Below are 22,556 nucleotides of genomic sequence, written 5' to 3' on the forward strand. Positions count from 1 at the left end.
CCTCTTAGGCCTCTATAGGCCATGTAGCTGGTTCTTGCCTAGAGGTTGGTCTCGCTATACTCACCCGGCTCCAGTGACATTAGTGTCGTGTGGTTCTTTTCCCCAAAGGCTTGTGAGGGAAGCATGAAAGGAAGGACCACGTAGTACATGGTCATCCGATACATTGAATATACAAACGCTCATGGATATACACACGCTCGTTTTGTTGAGTGCTCGTTAGGAGCCAACAGAGCAAAGCTTCCTAGGACTCCTCAGACAGAGAACCTGTGCCGGTCCACAGTGATTAGCCATTGCCACATCCATCAGAGACTCCCCACAGCCTAGCCTGCTGTCCCTGCAACCACGTGGATACCCGCAGCCAGACAATGGGCCTAGCCGAGGGTGTCCGCCTCACCCACAGGAGCCCCACCCCACAGGCCTCATGCTCTCTACAGTCCCCACCTTCCGCTCGTCTTCAGGAACATCACCCTGCAGTCAGGATGCCAGTTTGGGAGAGTAAAACCCATATTTGATGAGAAACTTTTGGGGAGGCCGAGTGCTGCTTCTCCTCCATGCTTTTCCTTAGCAAGTGTAATTGTGAAGAAATGCAGTGGTGTTTCCCGTTGACCTCGACAGGAAGAAAGAGAACACCTTCACCAGTGCTACTATGGTGCATGCTGGGAGACTCCACAGACGAGCCTCCCTCTATGGATCATCTCCATCTAGTGCTAAGGAGGAATTCTTATTAATAAGGATCCACTATATATAATATTCGCCAAATCATTGACCCAAACTGAATTTCCATATGTATGTTGTATTTATAAATCCAGAGTGTTTGAGGCCATTAGTCCCAAAGCTACCACTAAACTGAATGGCAGCTCACCCACTGCATAGTGTGTGGTCAGGAAGAAAGTGGTGCCCAGGGCACACCTAGTCCTCAGAGTCTTACTCCAATCTAATGACCTAATTAGGTAACCCCGCTGTAATCTAATAGGCCCATGAACTCAAATAACAATAAACTAGAAACCAGGTACGTGGGCCACCTGCTGTTACTGCTGACTGTGAACCCCAGTGGAGGCAGAATCCTCTGTCTGTTTTCAGATTTATCTCCGGCTCCTGGCAGTTCCTGGTTGAGGTCAGTGTTTGCCAAATGGAGGGAGGGATGGGTGCACAGTGCGGTCCCTTTCTGTTGCTGCTGTTCAAACTACCACATGTGACTACTGAAGACAAGGTCTAGTTCTGTGGATCAGAAACCCAGAGGGCTCAACCAGGTGACATTAGAATCTAATGAGGCCCAAACAAAGGCATTAACTGCCCCCGTTCCCTTTGGAGACGTGGAGTCTTCCAGACTCTTCCCCTTTGCAGGAAGAAATCGTTGTAGGCAGCTGTAGGACAGAGGCCTGTTAACTTCTCCTTGTCAGCAAGAGGACACCCCAAGTTCCACTCGGCCCATGTGCCCTGTCTCTCCGCCTTCTCAGCTTCAAAGACAGTCATGGTAGCTCAGGTCCTCTGACCTCCCCTCTTGCCCCATCCTGGCTGCCCTGATCTCTGCTTTTAAGGACTCCTGGGGTCACACAGGATCTACTCAGGGCCTGAGGGTACCCTCCCCTCACCCCTATGTAAGGTCATGTCAGCAAGTTGTTACTTCTTAGTTTCTTTTCCTGTTGTGACAAGATGCCCCAACAAAGCATTAGGAGAAAGGGTTTGTTTGGACACCCGGAGGGGCTGGTGGATGACTTAACCTGTGAGAGCCCTTGCTGCTCACACCCACAGAAGAAGCCAGACATGGCCTCCCATGGCACAGAGGAGGGGAAAGGCTTGCTGGCCACTAGCCAAGCTCCGGGTTGAGTGAGAATATGGAGAAGAACGGTAGTACAAGACACCTGAAGTTCTCCGGCCTCTGCACCCAAACCCACATGTGCCCATATCCTAACTCTCTCACACATACAAACATGCACACGTGCACGCATGCACACATACACACACACACACACACACACACACACACACACACACACACTCAAACAGAATGCTTTGCTAAAATCATGGAGCCATGTGAAGTACACACGAAGTTTTTAAATCCAAGACAAATTCCTTCTCGTAATTATGGGTAAAATTGGTACCAGTTGTGGACTGGGTTGTTCCTAGAAAAATGTTTCTTCCTCATGGACATTTGGAAAATCTATTTAAAAGAACTGTTTACCCCACTTTATCAAGTCTAAGATGTAACAAGGTATTAAGATACTTCATCTTTTATGAATCACCAAGAGAGTAAAATGTGTGCCTAATTAAACCTCGTGACACAGTCTTCATTTAGAAAAGCTAGGGCAGGAGGATTGCCATGGGTTTGGGGCCAGCCTGAGCTAAAGAGTGAGACCCTATCTCAATGAGCCAAACCACAGCAGCACAATCAGAATGCATAAACATAAAAACTGTGACAATGAAACTGTTGTCTAACCCATCCCTGAAGGTGAGGTGTCCCCTATCGCAAAACAGGAAGTGGGCTCTGGCAGCAGCTAACCCAGTCCTCATAGAGTGTAGCCATTAAGGCCAAGCTAAGAAACCCAATTAAGGTAATTTTAGAACTTTGCCATAGGCAGCTAAGACTCAAACCTAAATTACTTTAATCCAAAATGGATTCGTTTTGTTTTCTAGAAAGAATATAAACATATCTTTTTCAGTTTGTGGTTTCTTGTCCAGTATATCTCCCCATTTGGTGGGCAAGGACAAAAACTGGATGCAAGTACCAGACATCCATCAGTACAGCTGAATCAGATGAGTAGGACATTCGAGGCCTTGGGAACCTTTAGACACAGAAGTTATTTGGAATTCAAGGTGGATACAGAAGTGGATCTGCGCCCCCATGTCTGTGCAGAACATCAGTAGACGATGACAATGGGAGCCAGGTGCATGAGCTTTGCCATTAGATGAGTGATTCTCCTGAGTAAGAAATCTGAAGTTGTGACCCTAAATAAATGACAGAACTTTAGTAATTTCCTACAAATTAGAACAAATAATGAGACTATGAGAGTGATATTAGGAAAAGTACAATAAAACAGACATCCTAAGGACATTGTAATTCCAAACAAAGCAAAATAATTCAGTGTTCGCATCATATCCACAATATGTAGTCTATGTGTAGCTTATACCTAACCATTTTAAACTCACAATTCAATCAAGTTTCATTGCTTGATGAAAATTGATTATTTTTTATTGGTTAGTGATGCTTCATGTTTACTTCCAAATTACCAAGTAGAGAAATTTAAAATAACAGCTATATAATTTAACTGGACAGCTTTAATAGAAAATGGAATAAAATTCAACCTCACTCTTGTTTGCAATTTGTTTTGTAAAATGTTTTGTTTCTAAGCACAGTTCCTAATGAAAAGCCCATTTGTTTTAGGAGGAATGGCTCAGTATCTCTAGCCTGACTGATATTCCCCCAACAGGCTTCCTCAATACGCCAGACATGTAGTTAAAAAACTGTCTCTACCATTTGTTCCTCACAAATCAATAGTTTGAGATAAGTACAGTTGTAGTTTATACAAAAAACCCTGCTCCTCTGGTCCTGGTAATAACTCATAGAATGAACATCCTTATATTATCTGTGAAGTAATTGAAAACAGCCTTTATCTGTGTTTATCACCACATTACAGAGAACTGTTTCCCTGACCTACTTCCTGAAAGCCAGCTCCCTGTCCTCAGAACTTTTCACCCACTTCTAAGAGCACTCTATTGTCCTGTTATATTTCTCTTAATTTTAAGAAGAAAGCACAATCCATTTCAAATAAAACCTGCCCAGAGTGATAATCAGTTACAAATGAATTTTGTATTAATATAACTAACTATCTCTAAATAGTTTCTATGCCCAACACATAACATCCCAAGTATGCCTGGTAAAGCACAGTTTCACAGTGCGAGAACTTCCGTTATTAAAACCTGTGAGATACAATTTAACACATTTTAAAACTTAACACTATTCGATTGCAGTGGGAAGATAAATTCTAATTACTATTTAATTTCTTGGTTGAGAATCTCCAGCATACATAATACAAAATTGACTCCAAATTTATGCAATTAATATTAGCACTTAGCCATTCCTTTAGAAAATGCAATGGCTCAGTTTATTCAGCTCACAAAAAGATTCAACCAAATAAAAAGTATTTAAAGTTTGGAAAGTTTAAAAAGTGGCCATTAGTACAGTCAACTAGACTGCCATTAGTGTGTGAGACCAACTGGTTCAAAATAGGGACATTGAGAAAATGGTGACTTCTATAGATGGTAAGATATTAGGCCAGGAATAAAAAAGAAAGAATTCTGTTATGGAGAATTGATATATAATGTGTGGCAGAACCCTGCGATCTGTATACAGATCCATTAAAGAAAACCAGAAAACTCCCCTGGGCATCAATGGTGTCTTTTGTTTCTTGTTGCTCTGATAAAACACCCAAGCAAAAGCAACTTAGGGAGGAAAGGTTTATTTTGCTTGGAGTTTGTTCCAGTTACTTTTATTTTGCTGTGATAAAATACCACAACCAAAGCAACTTATTAAAAAAAAGCATTTAATTGGGCCTGCAGTTCTAACTCCCTGGAGGTTGGAGTCCATGGTGGTGGAGAAAGGCATGGCCTCACGAGCAGCTGAGAGCTGACACCCCAAACCAGGAGCAGGAGGCAGAAAGCACACTGGGAATGCCACAAGTCTTTTGAAACCTTAAAGCCTGTTCCCAGTGACACACCTCCTCCAACAAGGCCACACCCCCAAATACTCCCCAAACAATTCCACCAGCTGGGGACCAAGTATTCAAAGCCTATGGGGGCCATCCTCATTCAAGCCACCACAGAATTCCAGGTTATAGTCCATCATAGAAGGAAGTAACAGCAAACAAAGCTTGAGGGGATGGATCACTTTACGTCCTCAGTCAGAAAAGAGCAGCAGATTCGTGCATGCTTGTCTCAGCTTTGTCTACTCTTATACAACCCAGGATCCCCTTCTTAGGGAATGGTTCCACCCATAGTGGGCAGGCCTTCCCACCTCAATTGGTATAATCTAGATAATCTCTCATAAACATTCTCAAAGATTGTGTCAAGTTGACATTTAAGACTAGCATTGCATATAGGTTTTTTTTTCAATTGGTTATTTCTTGCCTAGACTTTGTTTTCTAGTGATATGAATCCAGAGGAATTGTTCTACCAACTATACTTACAGGGTAGATATCCTCTGTTTTAAATTCTTAAAGAGATTATGATTTGCTAATTTGCCTCAGAGTGGTTTTTGTTGTTGTTCTTAACAATGGCAAACATTCATTTGTGTCTTCTCTACACTAGATTCTGGGGTTAGCTCTTTTCCTGAATCATCTCATTTAATCCTTAAACCCAGGAGAGAGAAAGCATTCTTCATCCAATTTAACAGATGAGCAAATGAATGCAGGGAGATTAAGTAATTTGCACATTGACAATTGGTTCATAAAAGGGCCCTGATGACATTATTCAAATGGAGAGAGGAATAAACAGTGATAACTTCCATGGTTTTTCCCATCTCATGAATACCCAGCCTCTCCACCGCACCTAATTAGGTGTCTCATTACCGTATATTAGACAATTGTTCGGATAAACTGATTTCAGTTTATTTCTGATTTCTTCCAGTGCTTCAACCAGCCATGTCCAACCGATAGCACTCCTAGACTTGCGGCTCTTCCCCGGTTGTTCTAAACCTTGTTACTCTTCCTCTAAGTTTGAGACGATTTGGGACAATTATAACAAATGCACTCTAGAGAGAAGTGTTGACGAGGCTTAACCAGTGAAAGATGAGATGGGAACTAATTGGGGAAGATCAGTTGCTCACAGTGATCAGGGGGAAAGCAGGGGGTAACGGGAGAGGTGTGTGGGAGAGGTGGGGAGAAGACCTGTGGGTAAGAATGCTTGCTGCACAAGCATACGGACCTGAGTTAGATGCTAGCACACACAGACAAGATGAGTGTGGACTTGTGCATGCCTGTAACTCAACACTGCTGGCGAGTAGAGATAGAAGGATTACTGGAGCTTGCTGGCCACCAGCTTAGCTCCAGGTTCAGTGAGAGACTCTGTTTTGATGTAACGTGGCAGAGGGTGAAGGAGCAACAATCTTGATGGCCTCCTCTGACTTCTCATGTGCACACATGGCCACATACATCCCCTATAGTGTGCATACACCACACACACACACACACACACACACACACACACACACACACCTACACAAGGAAAGAAAAAAAAGGAATTAGCATCCAATATCATTAACTATGACATAGCTTTTAATATACTATGTGTGGTATTTGAACTTGGGTAAAAACTAGACCAAGATTGAGCATGTAGGTAATAGTATGAATTTTTCACTTGCTCTAGATTAGACAAGAGCACTAATGAACACATAGTATTATAACACGGTTAATAGAGCATGCATAGAGTTCTGCTGAGTTAATAAATCTGACCCTAAATGCCCTTGGACATCATGATGTGGGCATCCTTACTGCAGTGTCCCCGAGGCCAGAGCTGCTCCTGTGCAACAGACTACCCTTTGTGTAAAAAGATGATTTTGCTGACAATGTCCATCTCCATATGGAAGTCCTCGTCACCAGCAAGACTTAACCAGAAATGATTCAGACAACTTCAGGAGACTCACTTGGGAGAGAGGTTTACAAGGTCTGCCCATTGGTAGGAACTAATTGTAACTTGGAAATTAAAGGAAAAAAAAACCAGCAAACAATAACACAAGTCTGGGTTGACTTTGGGAAGATGAGTTGTTCAATAATGATCAAGAAAAAGGTGTGTGTTGGCGGGGTGGGGGCTGGACAGCTCTTATGAATTCATTGTCTCAGGAAACCTTCAGCTGGGCTCAGTCTCAGGAAGGCCCAGTGTCTCAGGAAACCTTCAGCCGGGCTCGGCCTTAGGAAGGCCCAGGGCAAGCAGCCGCAGCTGTTCTGACACATGTTTGCAACGGTGGTGTCGTGTGCTCAAGATGGCATTTCACCACCTTGCTGATTTTCTGGCTCTTAGATTCTCTGTACTTCCTCTTTTTAAGTGTCACTCAGCAGAGGGATGAAACAAATGTCCTACTTCGGGCTCAGCACTAAAAGATCACTGACGCTCGGTGCCTTGATCAGTCACCCACGAGTCTGCGCATTCACTGCAGTTCCTCGAGAAAAGGAGCCTCTCTGCTTCAGGCTGAGAACAGCATCGGTCTCCGGGGTAAACATAAATATTGACAGACAATGTGGTACCATTTTAGCTGAACAACAGTAGTTAGTTCCTCTCTAGGGAAGGTCTGAGCTGAGTTTGTAGTACCAGGTGCCCGTTACCTGCCTGGAGCTGGCCTCAAGTTGAGCAGAGTAGTTGGTTACTCCATAGTCATGTGCCACCATTGTACCCATGAACATGGCTTCCTAGCAGGCTGATATTGTAGTTTGCAAGGTTCACAGCTGAGCAAAGCCAGCTTTTTTTTTTTTTTTAATTCTTGCCTAAATATCCCCTTTCAGCACTATGAAAGCCATAGGGAGAAATCTTCCAGCTCAATTCCAGCTTGATTTCTTATATCTTCCCATAAAGCTATCTTGTCTTTGAGACAAGGTTTCTTACTGAACTTGACACTCATTGGCTGGCTAGACTGGTTGGCCATTGAGCTCAAGAAGTCATGTATAGCATACACACACACACACACACACACACACACACACACACACACACACCATAGGAGTTACAGATGCAATAAACCACATCTGGGCTTTTGTGTTTTTTGTTTTTTGTTTGTTTTTTTATACTGTGAGTGCCAGAATCTAAACTCAGATCTGAATTCAGATCCTCATGTTTGTATGGCAGGCACTTTGATCCATCTGCCCATTACCTCTAGCTGTTATTTTTGTATCCTGGGTATACAGGAATCCAGCTTACCTCACAGTGTGTAAATATTAATAGTTGTCGGTAGCCCCTTCTTTTCAGAGTTTTAGGCTCAGTACAAGTGATACTGTCTGAGGCCAAAGCTGTCCATACAAATTAAGTAAATGTAGGTCCCTTGTCTCCACAGGATGGAATGTTAGATCACTGCTCTAGCCTGAAAGCAAAATATCACCTTGACAGGACACTGTCAACATGTCCCTGGGCATGCTGACATCTTGATTATCTCCTATCCCTTCTCTGAGCATCATTTTACAGGACAGAGAATAGCCCCGCTGACTGGATTCAGTGTCATGTTTCATAATGCCAAAGAAAATCTTGGATTATTGGTAAGAGTTCTTTACCAGCCAACTTTTTAAAAGCATCCAATGGAGTAATCTTTCAATATTTTCTTTCCCTTGCACCTCAAAATTCAATCACTTCCCAGTCTTAATACTTTTTCATTTACGACTTTATTTCCAGCCCCTCCCCCCACCATCTGTCCCTGCTATTCTCCGCCAGCTCAGACACTGGCTAGCCCACCTCATCTAGGACAGTCAACTCCTCCTTGTTCCCCCAGCAGCAGAAATCACTGCTGCCCCAGCCCTGATAGGAAAAACCTCCAGCTCCTCCAGGAATGTGTAGCTGCCACTCAAAAAATTTGCTGAACAAAAGAATTGTGGAGTATTTTGTGGCTTTCTGGTCTTCCATTTTAAAAAGTGAAAATCTTTTTCCTTGCATGATATCTGAGTTTTAACTTTCAATGGTTTGAAAGTTTGGATCCTGTGTGCTTGGGGCAAATGACGCCATAGCAGTAGAAATGGCCAACCTACCAACTGGCTGAACTTGTGGGGGTAAACACTGTGATGTTTCTGGGTTTTGAGAATTTCTTCTCTTGGCTAACAATTTGCATGATTTTTCTGAGTTCTGTGGAGCCCTTTCTGAGGAAGTGCTTGGGTAAAGGAATACAAACTTGCAGACTGTTCCGTGGAACTTGAACATTGGGCCCAGCAGACAAAGTCAAGTGCACGACTGGCTATCCGGAAAAAAAAAAATGAACCATGAGGTGGTGGGTCACTCTCACAGCAGAGCATCCCCGTGGAGGTTTCAAGCTTAGAGAAGGGATGTTGTTAGGGAGTGTGAGAAGGCACATTTGTGGAAAGAATTGCAGAAGAGTGAAAAAAAACCACCCTTCCAATATCCAACTAAGAAAGGGTAAGGGCAGGGGAGAGGAGAGTACAGTCATGGGCCAGAGGCTTCTAGGCCATCTTGAAGGAGCCTGGGAAGAGTTGCCCCAGATATTTGCTACAGATGGAACTGGCCCTCTTCCTCTGACATAGATGCCACAGAGAAAGCTTTCATTTATCCATTTCTTCTTTCATTCCCTACATGTCATTGAGCACCAAGGCTGTGCCAAGTACCAAGCATAGATCACTGAACTGAACAAATACTTGATTACACAGGATGTGTCTCAGGTCTTCTTGTCCATGATGACAATCATGGTGATGGTGAGGGACCATTTATATCCAAGGAAGCCTTGAGCTGGGCAAGGGACCACACCTGGATATGCACTGATCTTCCCTGAGACATTGCTGTCTTTACCGCAAGTTCCTGATTTGCCCAGAATCACAGGACACAAAGATTGTAGGCCGACACGGGTAGGGCCTGTAAAACCTTAGCCTTCCATGTATTCCTCAAGAGAGCTAGTGAGCTACTGAGGCAGCCCTCGGGGGGTCAGCTGGTGAACAGGCCCTTGCATGTGTTGCATTGGCAAGACAACGACTTCAGAAGATCAGCCACAGTCTTCTGAAAGGTCACGCAGGTGGCCAGGAGAATGGAGCTCAGTTACTGCTCCGCTTTGATGCCTTACATGACCATAAGCCAGTCGTTCAATCTTTCTGGCTGTGTATTTCTTCAGCTAGCAAGTAGCAAGGATAAATATCTCCATGTCTTCAAACATGCTCTATCCTGGGACTTTTTACGGACCTTCTGTAACACATGCACTCTGGCTACACCTCGACTCCTCTCTCCAAGCTCAGAGCAGATGGCCATTACAGTCGACCCTCCTTCTCACTGCTTCTTACCACCCACCCTGAGCAGAGCCTTTTGTTCCAGAACCTTCCCAGAGGCAGAAAGACCCAGCCTTCCTGCGGGTCACCCAGAGCCCCTGAACCTCCTTCCCCTCCAACTGTAATTAATCCCACTGCCCGGCTCACGTTTTACCCGAGCTCCTGAAATCAATAGTTTCTGGATTGTATGATCCCCTTGTAAACACTGACAAAATCAATGTGATTTCCATACCAGAGGACGGGGAACACTGAAGCAGACACTCTTGATAAGGAGCCCCTCACAGAAATGTGGGGTAAATGCTGGGAGTCCCCGCCACTTCCGTGCATAATGAGGCGTTTCCACAAACAACAGCCACACAGCCAGTCGTGCTGCCTGCAGCACAACAGTAGTCAACCCTCGAGCTTGGTAAGCGTATACATTTAGTAGCTGTAGCAAGCTCTGTGTGCTGGGTTTGAAGTGTCTAATTGAGTGAGTTCAAGGACATGCCTTTGTGTTTTATATTTAACCCTCTCCCCAGAGCATAGATAGCTGCCTCAGTGTCGAATTACGACACGAACCCTCCCTGCTCCCGTGTTCTCTAGCCAACACCCGGGCCGTATTTATAACAGTCTTCTTTTTCACACCAAGCCTTGGTCTTTTTCTCTTCTGTTCTCGTTCAGTGGGCATTACCATTTCTCTTTGGGAATGTGCTCGCAGGCTTGGGTGCTCCTCTGTCTAACAAACCTGTTTCTGACATGTAGTGTGTGAGGCAAATTTTGCCAATTGAATCAGATGTTTACAGCCCTGAGGGGTATTCATTTTAGGAAGTAAATCACTTTCTGAATTCAAGTGCATTTTTAACCCCCGACATTTCTAGTCAAATCATCTAGGTTTTCACTTGATTTATTGTATTTTGGGTAACATGGTTTTGTATTACCTAATTCATTGAGAATTTTTTTTTTTTTTAGAGCAAGCATTTTTAGGAGAGAATCCTGGGATAGTGGTGGGGTAAGAGCACAAGGGACCTGGCTTTCTGCTTGGACCATAGTTGCCCTGGCAGAAGGCTCGTCTCTCACCTCTGGAGTTCAAGGATTGTAACTTTCAGGCGAAGGTCTCAAATATCACTGTGGCCAGTTTGGCTCCATTTTAGTGGCAAGGCAGCAAAATTACCCATCTCGCTGCCCTGTCATAGGCAGCTGGGCATTCACTCAGGGAGCAGTTTACACACAAAGAACCCTGACCTGCAAGACCTGGGAATGTGAGTTCCAACTGCTTTCTCTCCTAACCTTGGAGTCAGATGGCCGTGGAGGTGGCTGCTGCTGTACCTCCATACCCACCGGCACTGAAGCCCCTTTCTGGCTGAGCTGCTTTTTAATGCCTGTACCTTTCTCTTTATCTTTTTCTCCTTCCAAAAAGCAAGCATATGATGCCCATCTTCCAGGGATGGGAGCAAGGTGTCTAGAAGTCGCTGTCCATATCCAAGGAAAGACGTAGTAGCCTTCATAATCATCTAAGAAGGCTTTGGCTTTAGGTGTATACCTCAATCTGACGACCGGCATAGACCAGTACAATAATTAAAAACCAAAAATCCAAATCAGCAAACCACAGAGAAGGAAATCTAGTTTTCTGTGGTCACTGAATTTATATTAATTTTACGTCCAGCCTCCAAAAAAAAATAAATCATAAGACATGCAAAGACACAAGAAATCGTTGCCAAGTCAGGCGTGTGTGCAGTAAAGTGTTTCTCTCCCACAGCTGGTGAAACTCTGCTCTTCCAGGACACCAGAGTCCATTCCCAACACCCACATCAGGCAGCTCACAACCGCTTGTGACTCCAGCTGCTAGGGAATCCGATGCCGTCTTCTGAGCTCTGTAAATTTTTAATATAATTTTTTTAAATGCCCAAAAAAGTGTGCTAAGAAAGTTAGGAATGAACACTTCTAATCACCCTGAGTTTAGCTCTTCTGACAAAGCTGATTCACACAGATGAATAAACATAGTTAAACCAGTTATGATGCTCTATGAAGAGATGAGAAAATTACACACGGCTTATTGGATATTAGTGAGGAATTTGCTCCTTCTTAATGATTATCTAGCAAAAGTTCTCAACGGATTCTGTCACATATGTAGCAATATTTTTAAAATATATATTTTAAATGCAATATAAATAAATAAATGTCACATGCACACTATTCAACCTCACAACAGCTCTTCCATTTGCAACACCAGGATGAGTGAACCTGGAGAGCGTTGTACTAAGTAGGCCAGACACAGAAAGCCAAGTACTTCGTGCCTTTCCTTTGTGGTGAATAGAAAAATTTCAGACTCACAGCAACATGGGCTACAGTTGTGATTGCCCAGTGAGAAGAAGTAAAGAGAAATGGGTTGGTCACAGTACAAAATTTCGACTGTAAATTCTAAAGATCTAATGTATGCGGACTATAGTTGGTATATTGCAGACTTGAAATTTGCTAAAAGTGGGTGTCGAATGTCCTCACACACCACACACACACAATTATAAGAGGTGATAGATATAGTAATTAACTTGATTATGGTAATCAGTTTATAATATGTGCATATAAAAGTATCACATTGCATGCCTTAACTGTATACTACTTTTTGTCAATTATACCCCCAAAATCTGCAAAACTAAGATTTATTTTTAAATAAAGCATTATTTGGTAGGCTCATTACATAGACATTTCAGAACCTCTGGGGACACAAAGAGAGACATGATATTTAAATTTCCTGGAAGAACAGATTTGTATCTGTGTACTTAGTGACTCTTCCCACACAACAAAGCCTCCTAGCAGAGACAGTTCTAGAAGGGTGTCCCTGCAGACTGAATGGAGGGACTGATTGGGACTGTTTCCCACCCCCTTCATCAGAAGCTCACACACGGCAGGGACAACCACAGGGCCACTGAGGGAGGCAGTGTGCTCTCACTGACAAGCTGGAACGGAAGAGAGCAGGATGCGAGCCTGGAGAGATGACTCTGGATCCAGCACTTGCCCACAAGCACAAAGGCTTGAGTTTGCAGAGCTGAAACCCACATAAAGCAGCGTGTGTCTGTGATCCCAGTGCTCCTACGGCGTGATGGGGGGCGGGAGAATCCCAGACACCCTTGGGCCAGCTAGCCTGGCATGCACAGCTGCCAACAATAAAGACGCCATCTCAAATAAGGTGGAAGGTGAGCTTTGAAACCCAGGCTTGTCCTCTGACCTACACACACACACACACACAGAGGCGGGGCATAGATTTTAAAATAGAAGAGGAGGTGTACTTTTATAATACTATCACCCATTACCACCTGTCGTGCACATGCCGCCAAGTCCACGCAGCAGGGAGGCCTGTCATCCACTCCACATTGCGTTCTACTCTAGGGAGATGGTTCGATAAGGAAGAAAACTCTGGTCCCCTTCCATCCATTTCATCTCCTAGCCTAAAGAGATTTGATCATTATGTGCTGGCCCTTCAGTGTACCCACACACTAAAAGCAAGCCAACTGCTTCAGATGCCACATGCTCCAAGGCACAGAAGTCTGTGCCAGGCTTGGGAGACATGCTCTCCAGAGTCAAGCCCTCCCACCTCTCAGCCTGAGACACAGGCATGATCTTGAGGACCGGGAAACATCATGACTGCGGTTTAATTTGTTGGGTGGAATTCGTAAATACTTTTTGTATCTGAGGTGATGAACTAAGAGTCAGAACAACCCAGTGTTTGTACTGTGCTCTGGAAAACATTAGAGCCAAGGACAGGGACAGCAGCTCAGGTACGAAGCAAATAAAGGTGTCAGCTGTGGCTTAGCAATGGCATTTTGAAAGGACCGAGTGGGAGTGGATGTCTGCTTGTGAGCTATTCCTGTGATTTAGGTCGGGGCTTGAAGCCTGAGCTAGGGTTTACATCAAGAGAATAGGGATGAAGAGAGAGCTTGGAAAATGGCACTTGAAATCGCAGCAAACTTCGCTAAGGTGGATATGCAGAGGAAAGATGATTCAAACCACCTGACAAGCCAGGCGTGGTGACACACACTGTATTCCGGGCTACAGAGCTGAGGCAGGAGGATCACTAGCTCCTGATCAGCCTGAGCAATTTCTCAAGGCCTGTTTAAAAAACATATTCTTTTAATTGTAGGAAGGAGTTTGGGGGCATAGCTCAATATTAGAATGCTTGTATAACATGCATGGAGAACTTGGGTTTGATCTTCAACTGGAAAATAAGAAAAGAGAAGAGAGGGAGGAAGGGAGGGAGAGAGGGAAGGAGAGAAGGGAAGAAAAGCTTGAGCACCAGGAGAGTCATGTCATTTTAGAAACCACAGGAGCAGGCGGTGGGGCCAGGTGTTGTGCTTGGCCCTAAACATGGCACATTGAAGGTGCTGCCAGGTCCCCAGGGCAGCACTCTCCGAGGCTGTTGGAAGGGCAGGCTCACCACACTGGCCATTTGGCAGGCTTCATCTCTCCCGTTCTGTTTCCCACAGAGGGCAGAATTCCATCTAGGAGCAGGGTGAGAGCGTGCTTGCTTTCAGTGCCGAGGCAAGTGAGGGAGCCAGCGAGCAGACTACTGTGGCTTTGGCACTGGGCAGGGCCAGGGACGGGCTCACGCCTGACCCCTCAGCGAGGGTTTCCCCACCCAGGTACAGGGATGAGGACTTCTCAGAAGCCAGGAAGATCACGAACAGAGCAAGAGCTTGGAGGTTGCAAAACAAAGTTCCCAAAGAAGAAGGGAGGCAAGGTCTGCATGGAGCTGAGGATCGCTCCTCAGACCCAGCCATTGCTCAGCTGTGAAGGGAATGCAAGGGTCTGCACTGACTCTGGGTCTCCTCACCCAAGAGATGGAGAAGAGCAGAGCGGTGAGAAGCGAGAGTCCACTCTTCGCAGCTTGATAGGCCATTACTAATGCATGCTAACAGTGACTCCTTAAACACCAACACAGATTAAATACCAAGGTTGCCACCCAGCCCACGGCTTGCTATTTGTGGAGTCTTCCTTCTGAGCTCCTAGGAGGAACTGTTGCTTGCCTTAAACTCGCCCCGCTTTACCTATTTTATTCCCTGACTTAGTAAAGAATCGGTTTTAAAATTTCAGAGGGTGTCATATTTATTTTCTATACATCTCGTCACTTACGATGTATGTTTGTAAACAAATATGTTCCAGTTTTTAGGAGACATATGGTTTCTAACTTGTCTGACTTAATAAGGTAACAGAAGTTTCGTGTTAAATCTGCCTCTAAGGGCTGCAGTCTCTGAACGACTTAATTAGTGCTCTAAGAGCATTGAATTCCTGGGCAGAGCTGGAGTCCCATCTCTGTCTTCTCTGCCTTCCCTTTCTTTGCAGACAGGGAAAGCGATCCTTGCAAAGAGATTGTGGAGAACCCTGAAAATGGGACAAATAAAGAAATACCCACTCCTCTCCTCTCTGTCCCTGGAAACACTCAGAAAGGCCAGTTTCTTTCATCTCTAGATCCCCCCTCTGACAGAGTGCAGAAGAAATCTGGAGAGTGTGTGAGGGGACTGTCCAGAGACAGTATCTGCCGTGTGGCTGTGGCCAGATTAACCAGTCTTCTAGGGGCTCTTGCAATACAACCTGAAAACATACTGACAAAGCAGAGCTGCCCCAGCAGATCCCAGGGCCATCCGCTGCTGTCATCTCCCAGTGTGTGCCTGATGGCCACTTAACCTGGGAGATCCAGAGCCCAGAGAGAGTCTACCGCAGACCAGCTCTGCATCAGGCTCCTGGTCTGTGGCAGCGGGATACCCACAGCTCCTACCTCTAAGGTTTAAACCTGCAGTTAATAAGCAAAGAGCTCAGGAGGACATCATTGACACCCAGTGAGGACTTCAAAAATAGTCTTTCCTGGCACTGTGGCTATGGGATTAGCAGCTGCCTGCTCTAATTGGACTGTGTCCTTTGAAAGGAGAAAAGCACACACACACACATACACACACACACACACACACACACATACACACACACACCCCGACTTCCCTCCCGGCAAGAAGGGCTCAGGGCAACTCAGCCTCAGGGAGGGATCAGCCCAGCTGCACCTGTCTTGAAGGGCATCAGGTGAAGTCATGTGCCAGACAGCTGGAGAAAGGTGACACCCGAGTGAGGACTTGGTCTCTGACTCTCATTGAAGAGGGTAAGGACAGCCTGACAATGCACGGGCGCCTCTTCGTCGTGTTGTGCAGGTGGTAAGAAGGCGCTAAAGGCAGGGACGGCACCCTGGGTGCCTCCCACCACACCTTCCCTTCCGATTGCGATGTCAACACTGCCGTGTGCTCATTTTGTTGATGGTGCGTATTTCTCTCTTATAGCTTTAAATGCTGGGCTTGTTGTGAGAGACTGGACATTCAAATGAGCTGTCTGGCACCTTCCTTTTCTGTCTCCATGTTTGAAAGGCCAAATGTTCATTTCTGGGGCCCATCCAGCCTCTGGCTTCCTTCCTAATGCGTTATGTGGAGTGGGAGTTTTCCCATTCATAACACAATAGTGACTCAAAATTGCTTCCAGAAGAGATGGCGCTGCGGTGGAGTGGGGGTGGGGTGGGGTGGCAGGCTTTGACCTTCATGGCTTTAAGATTAATATGGTGAGGTAGATGAGGCTGTCTTTTTTGTTGTTGTTTTGCTTTGTTTTGTTTTTTGAGACAGGGTTTTTCTGTGTAGCCCCAACCATCCTGGAACTCACTCTGTGGACCTTGAGCTCAGAGATCCACCTGCCTCTGCCTCCCAAGAGCTGGGATTAAAAGGATGCACCACCACTGCTTGGCAGATGAGGCTGTCTTGAAGACTGACCTAGTATACAGTTACTTTTGGAAAGATGTGTTATCATGTGGTTCCCACTGACCTTCTAGAAGTTTTGCTATATGGTACTCAAGTATGAGGCATCTCCCTTAGTGTGTGCATGCCCCATAAACCACGCCTGTGTGTCTTCATCGTCAGGGGCTCCATCGGAAGGCACTCCCCCTCCCACAGGCCAGGCAGCCGCACACCACAAAGACATTTGACACCAGGCTTATGGGATGTGAGACAAGTTTAGACGTGAAAAGGAAGACAGATTAGATGGAGTTGTCTCATTTAAGGTCCTACCCTGGGCAAGGTTGAATTCTGCCTCTGTTTTCAACTCCTCTTTCAACAAGAGTAGCTCCTGTATCTGGATCCTTTTAAGCAAAGAATTTCACAACTAAGGAGGTGAAGGACCTGGTCCTCAAGGATTCCTGCGTGAGTCTTGGTGACGGAGGAGCCTCCCTAGAAGAACCTCCCCTGCCTGGTCTCACCATGGAACCATAACATAGCTTACCAGAGCCTGGAAGCATCCATCCATTGGGCTTCAAAATGTTGCTTAAAGAATAGAATGGAAATTTCTCTGAACCCAAGAGCTAGAGGAAGATTCCCACTTTCTGGATCAAAATCATGACATCAAAGCATCATCACTACAACCTAAGGAATGACTGTACCCACCCACACCCAATTCATGAGGTATCCTCAGAAGTGACTGAATGTTCAAAGTACAGGTTGAGGTTCACCAAAACTCCAGCTATTGATCAAAACCCCAAATTAAGACCAAGTATGATAAAGCTGCTTGTGCACGATGAAGCACTGTGTGTCGATGGTTCTCTTCCTTCTTTTCCATTCCTTGGATAAGAGTCTGTCATGATGATAAAGAGGCCTTCTTGTAAGTGCCATGGAGTACTCTTTACCTCTTGCTAATATTACACTTCTTCTTACTTCCAGACCCTCATCTATCACTTCTACCATGGATATAAGGCTGTTAGGGGCTTCTGGGAAGTACATAAAATGTTTGAAATATAAATAAGAATATTTATATAAAAGCTTAAGATATCAGACAGACATGAGTTCTTTAAATTCCACATATATTTCTGACATTATGGCATGTCTGTATTCTTCATCTTCATAACATTTTAAAAACACACTCATTGTTCAATGTTTTCCAAATTTATTAGCATATAATTGATAAACAAAGAAAATGAACAACACCAATTTGTACAGTTTGGTGAGTTATACGTCTAGTCATGTTATCACCATGTGAAGATGACAAAGAGATCCATCATCTCCACAAACTGCCATTGTCACCCTCCCCTGCATGCTTGACTATTTTTAGAAGCCTTTGTCATATGAAAAGAAGCCATGCAGTGATTGTCTGTGAGGGACTTGCACTTTGGTATAATGTCTTCCAGTCCATCCTTCTTGACAAAGTTGGTGGGTTTCCCTTTCTTTTGAGGCAGAGTAATATTGTATTGCGCATATGAATCATATTTCCTCACCCATTTGTTTTTCAATACACAGGTGTTTACAAAGCTTGGCCACTGTGGCCCAATCTATAGAAACAAAGAGTCCATCTTGCTCCTCAGGAGCAAATTCCCCTGGTGGCTCCTGAACCACTTGGTGGTTTCATCTTGAATATCTTTGGGAACCTCTATCGTGTTTTCAGTGGCTTTCCAGTTTCAATCTATCTGTAGTATTCAAGGTTCCAAATTTATCACAACTTCCTTAACATTTTATTCCCTTTTTTACCCAAAATGATCATCGTTCTTGTAGCAGATGTAAGGTCATATCTCATAGCAGTTTGGGTTCACATTTCTGGTGATGAATGATGTTAAGCATTGTATCATATACATTTGGTCATTTATATGTCTTCTTCGGGTAGATTTCTACCTAAGTTCATTTTTTAATTGGGTTATTTGGGGGTTACTGTTAAAGGACAGGAATTGGTGCATGTTCATACACGGGGGTGGCACAGTGGACTTGGCCCTCCCACATCAATATTCACCAGGAAAATGCCCTACAGACTTGTCTATGGGCCAGACCTATTGAGGCATTTTCTTGTTTAAGACTCTGTTTAGTTAGGGTTTTACTACTATGAAAAGATGTCATGACCACAGCAACTCTAATAAAGGAAAGCATTTAATTGGGGCTGTCTTACAGTTCAGAGGTTTAGTCCATTGTCATCATGGCAGGAAGCATGGCAGGCAGACATGGTGCTGGAAAAGTAGCCAAGAGTTCTACGTCCAGATTGGTAGGCAGCAGGAAGAGAGGGAGTTAGCCACTGGACCTGGCTTGAGCGTAGAAAACCTCAAAGCCCACCCCCACTGACACACTTCCTCCAACAAGGCCACACCTACTCTAACAAAGGCACACCTCCTTGTAGTGCCCCTCCCTATGAGTCTATGTGGGCCATTTTTATTCAAACCACCACATATTCCTTCCTTCCCAATGACCCTCCCTTTTGTTGAGTTAACATTAAAAACTAGCCAACACCAAGGGAGACTCTAGTCCCCTACAGTAGCACGTAGCATGTCCCCAGGAATGGATCTTGCACAGGAATGGGACACTAGAGAGAGAACTCGGAGACTAAAGCTCATGTTACTGGGGATGGGGGTGGAAGGGGGGTGGGACGAGGGGAGGGGAGGGGGGATGTTGGGAGTCTCTGATGTGCTGAGCCTCGTTCAGTCCTGCTGAGGTGCTCTGTGAGTCTTCATATGGTTTTTAATATTTGAATACTCTTATGACATTCAAAAACAATCTCCTTTGTATGTAGGCATTATATAATTTTCTTAAAAATATAGTTTGCATGTCTTAGAGTTTTATGAAAAAATTACAGAGCTATTTTAGAATTATGAAAGGAGAAGAGGAAGTAGAGGTGCAGGAGGAGAAAGTGTTTGCCCTTCAATAAGCAGGGTGTGGGAACGGAGAGACAAGTCAGTAGAAAACAGTGGCAAGCCCAGAAACAAATCTAAGTGTATGTGAGAATCTAGACTTAATAAAAGTGTTTTTTTTTTTTCTGGTCAAGAAGAACTAGACTGTTTGATAGTACCAGCATGAATTCCCTCCCGTCAAGTGGGCCTTACATCCACTCACCCCAGGATAACTAGAACAGCTATTGTACCTTTCATGACATCTTGCCAGTTTAGTCACTGTTATTGCTCTTAGGCATTGCTGCTACATAGGACAACTAATTGCTTTTCCTCCTTAGTGGCTTGCATGGCTCCCTCTAGCACTATAGGAGTTAGTCCTCAGGGAGAAGACTTCTAGCGTCTTGTCTTCTTCATCTTTAAGTAACCCACTACATCTACTTCATGCTGCCCATATGCTCCTGAATGTGGGGCCATCACTGACACATGGTCAACCTATCAGGGGCCAGACCCTTAAAAAAAGCTAACTCTCCCTCCCTCAGAAGCCATAAGCTGTCCGTAGCTCTGCAGTCAGGGGTAGAAGCTCATGAACCCCTTCTCTCTCCATGCTAGGATACTGACTGGTTTGGTCTTGTGTAGGTCTTGTGCAGGCATCTGTAGTTGCCCTGAGTTCATGACTGTAACAGTCCTATCACGTGCAGGAGAGGCTGTTCACACTGACCCTCCATGAACTCTGGCTCTTACAATCTTTCCTCCCCCTCATCCAAAATGGTCCCTGAGCCTTGCTGGCAGGGCTTCTGCAGATGTCCCATTTATGTCTGAATATTCCACTGACATTTAGTTCTCTGCAATAGTGCAGCTGTGAGCTTATGCATTAGCCACCAGTCACTGCACAGAGGAACTTCTCTGGTGATGTCTGAGAGCTGCACTAATCTACGGATAGAGACATTATTTTAGGGGGCAGTTGGATACCATGTCCATTTATTGCAATAATAGTAGTAGGTTTACCCCTGGGCCCATGAGCTCCCCCACTGTGGGTTCTTACCCCACCCCCAAGGCTCAGGAACCATTTTGGAAGAAGAGAGAGAGTGTGAGCACCAGAGGTCATGGAGGACCACCATGAAACAGTACCTTCTGCACATGACAGACTTACAGTGCAGACATGTTTCCTCCTGTGGAATGGGCTCAAATCCAACCAACAAGCAATGGGTTACCTCCATCACATCTATGCCGCTATCGCACCCATGGGCATCTCTTGCCATTCCAGTCATTATTGCACTTCATAGTTAGATAAGATTGTTGATGCCCCTCCTTTTGTCCCCCATCAGCCCACATGGCTGCTTCTAGTGCTACAAAAGCTGGCTAGCAGAGAGGAAGCTTCCTGGTCAGCACCAACTTGACTTCTTCATGTTCTATACCTAATGTGTGTGGTGACTTACCATTAAGTTCTTTTAAGCAGTCGAGGATAATGGGCAATGGCTTCTGTTGTTTGAGGGATCCTGAACACCTCTGACCAACAGCTCAAGAGATGATTTCCCACACCTGGCTAGCCTTTGAATTAGGCAACATGTGACTACTAGCATGAGCATAGTTCCCTGTTTGGAGTAACTCTAATTAAACTCTTTTATATGAATATAAAGGTTAATGTTTTAAAACTCTGTGCCAAACAATGATTTCATTTACAGCAGGATATCAGAGCACCATAGAATTCGATTCCTCTCAAAAGCAAGTGCAAATGGCCATCTCACTGGCCCCAAGATAAGCCTGACACCTTTGCATGGGTGGCGGGCCTCTACAGAGCGCCCCAGAACCACCACAGGGACACCTATTGAATCCATTCCTTCCCTCTAGATGACTCCTTCCACTTCTGTTCATTCTACAGAACTAATTTCTGTGGCATTTTATTTTCATGCAGCCTTGAAACCAAGAATGTCTTGAGTATTTATGAGGCATTTACAAAAAGACCAGAGTGGATGCAGTTTAGACAGGTCACAATAATTCTCCCGATCTCCCTGACAGCCAGTGTTTCAAGCTTCACCTTCCCTCCACACATACTCAATTAAATTAAAATACGGCATAGAAAGCCATGGCAAAGGAATCTGAAAGGGTACTGCAGAGGTGAAAAGAAAATAACCTCGGAGAAAACACTCCCGTTACCAGCAAACATGTTCAGATTTTACTGCGATAAAAAAATCCAGGATAACTATCAAGGCAAAATGAGGCCACAGAGATGGCACATGAACAACATGCTCCCCACACCAGTGTAAGGACTTGAGCTTGAACCCCCAGGACCCATGTCAAGCCAAAAGCACCAGCTTGTGTCTGTAATTCACCACCCCTGCGAGATTGGAGATAGGCACATGAGCCGGCTGGCCTGCTGGACTGAGTGGCAAATCACAGCAGACTCTGTGGCGAATGAGGCAGGAGCTGACAGCCGAGGTTGTCCTCTGACCTCCACACATGTGCTGTGGCAAACACATGCCCACATGGGCGTACATGCATGTGCATACCACACGCGTGCACATCATACAGACACACACAAACACATATATACACATATATACAAACATACACATTCATGATATATACTCACAAACACACATGCTTACATACATGCACACATACACACACCACATACACATACATACCACATACACTGCATAGACACATGCATGCACAGATATGGACATACATATACAAACACGTAAACATTGTTTTGCTTTTAATGAAAGACCCAGTGTCCTGGTTATGATTCTATTTTGTTGTACATACTGTGATCAAAAGCAACCTCAGGCAGGAAGGGTTTATTTCATCTCACAGTCCATTATCCAGGGAAATCATGGCAGGAACTCAAGGCAGGAACCCAGAAGCAAGAGAGAAACCATGAAGTGTGCTTGCTGCTCACTTGCTCGCTCCCCGTGGCTTGCTCAGCCTGCTTTCTCACACAACCCAGGCCCACCTGCCCAGGGATGGCA

The 22,556-nt window shown here is 44.9% G+C and overlaps 1 protein-coding gene across 1 annotated transcript in view; it reads left to right on the forward strand.

Annotated features, from left to right (window-relative positions):
• Window positions 1–22,556, forward strand: part of Pacrg (parkin coregulated) — a 467,338-nt gene that overhangs the window by 283,562 nt on the left and 161,220 nt on the right. The gene's annotated exons all lie outside the window — the stretch shown is intronic.

This window comes from Peromyscus eremicus, chromosome 8b, assembly GCF_949786415.1.
Source record: "Peromyscus eremicus chromosome 8b, PerEre_H2_v1, whole genome shotgun sequence".
NCBI lineage: Eukaryota > Metazoa > Chordata > Mammalia > Rodentia > Cricetidae > Peromyscus > Peromyscus eremicus.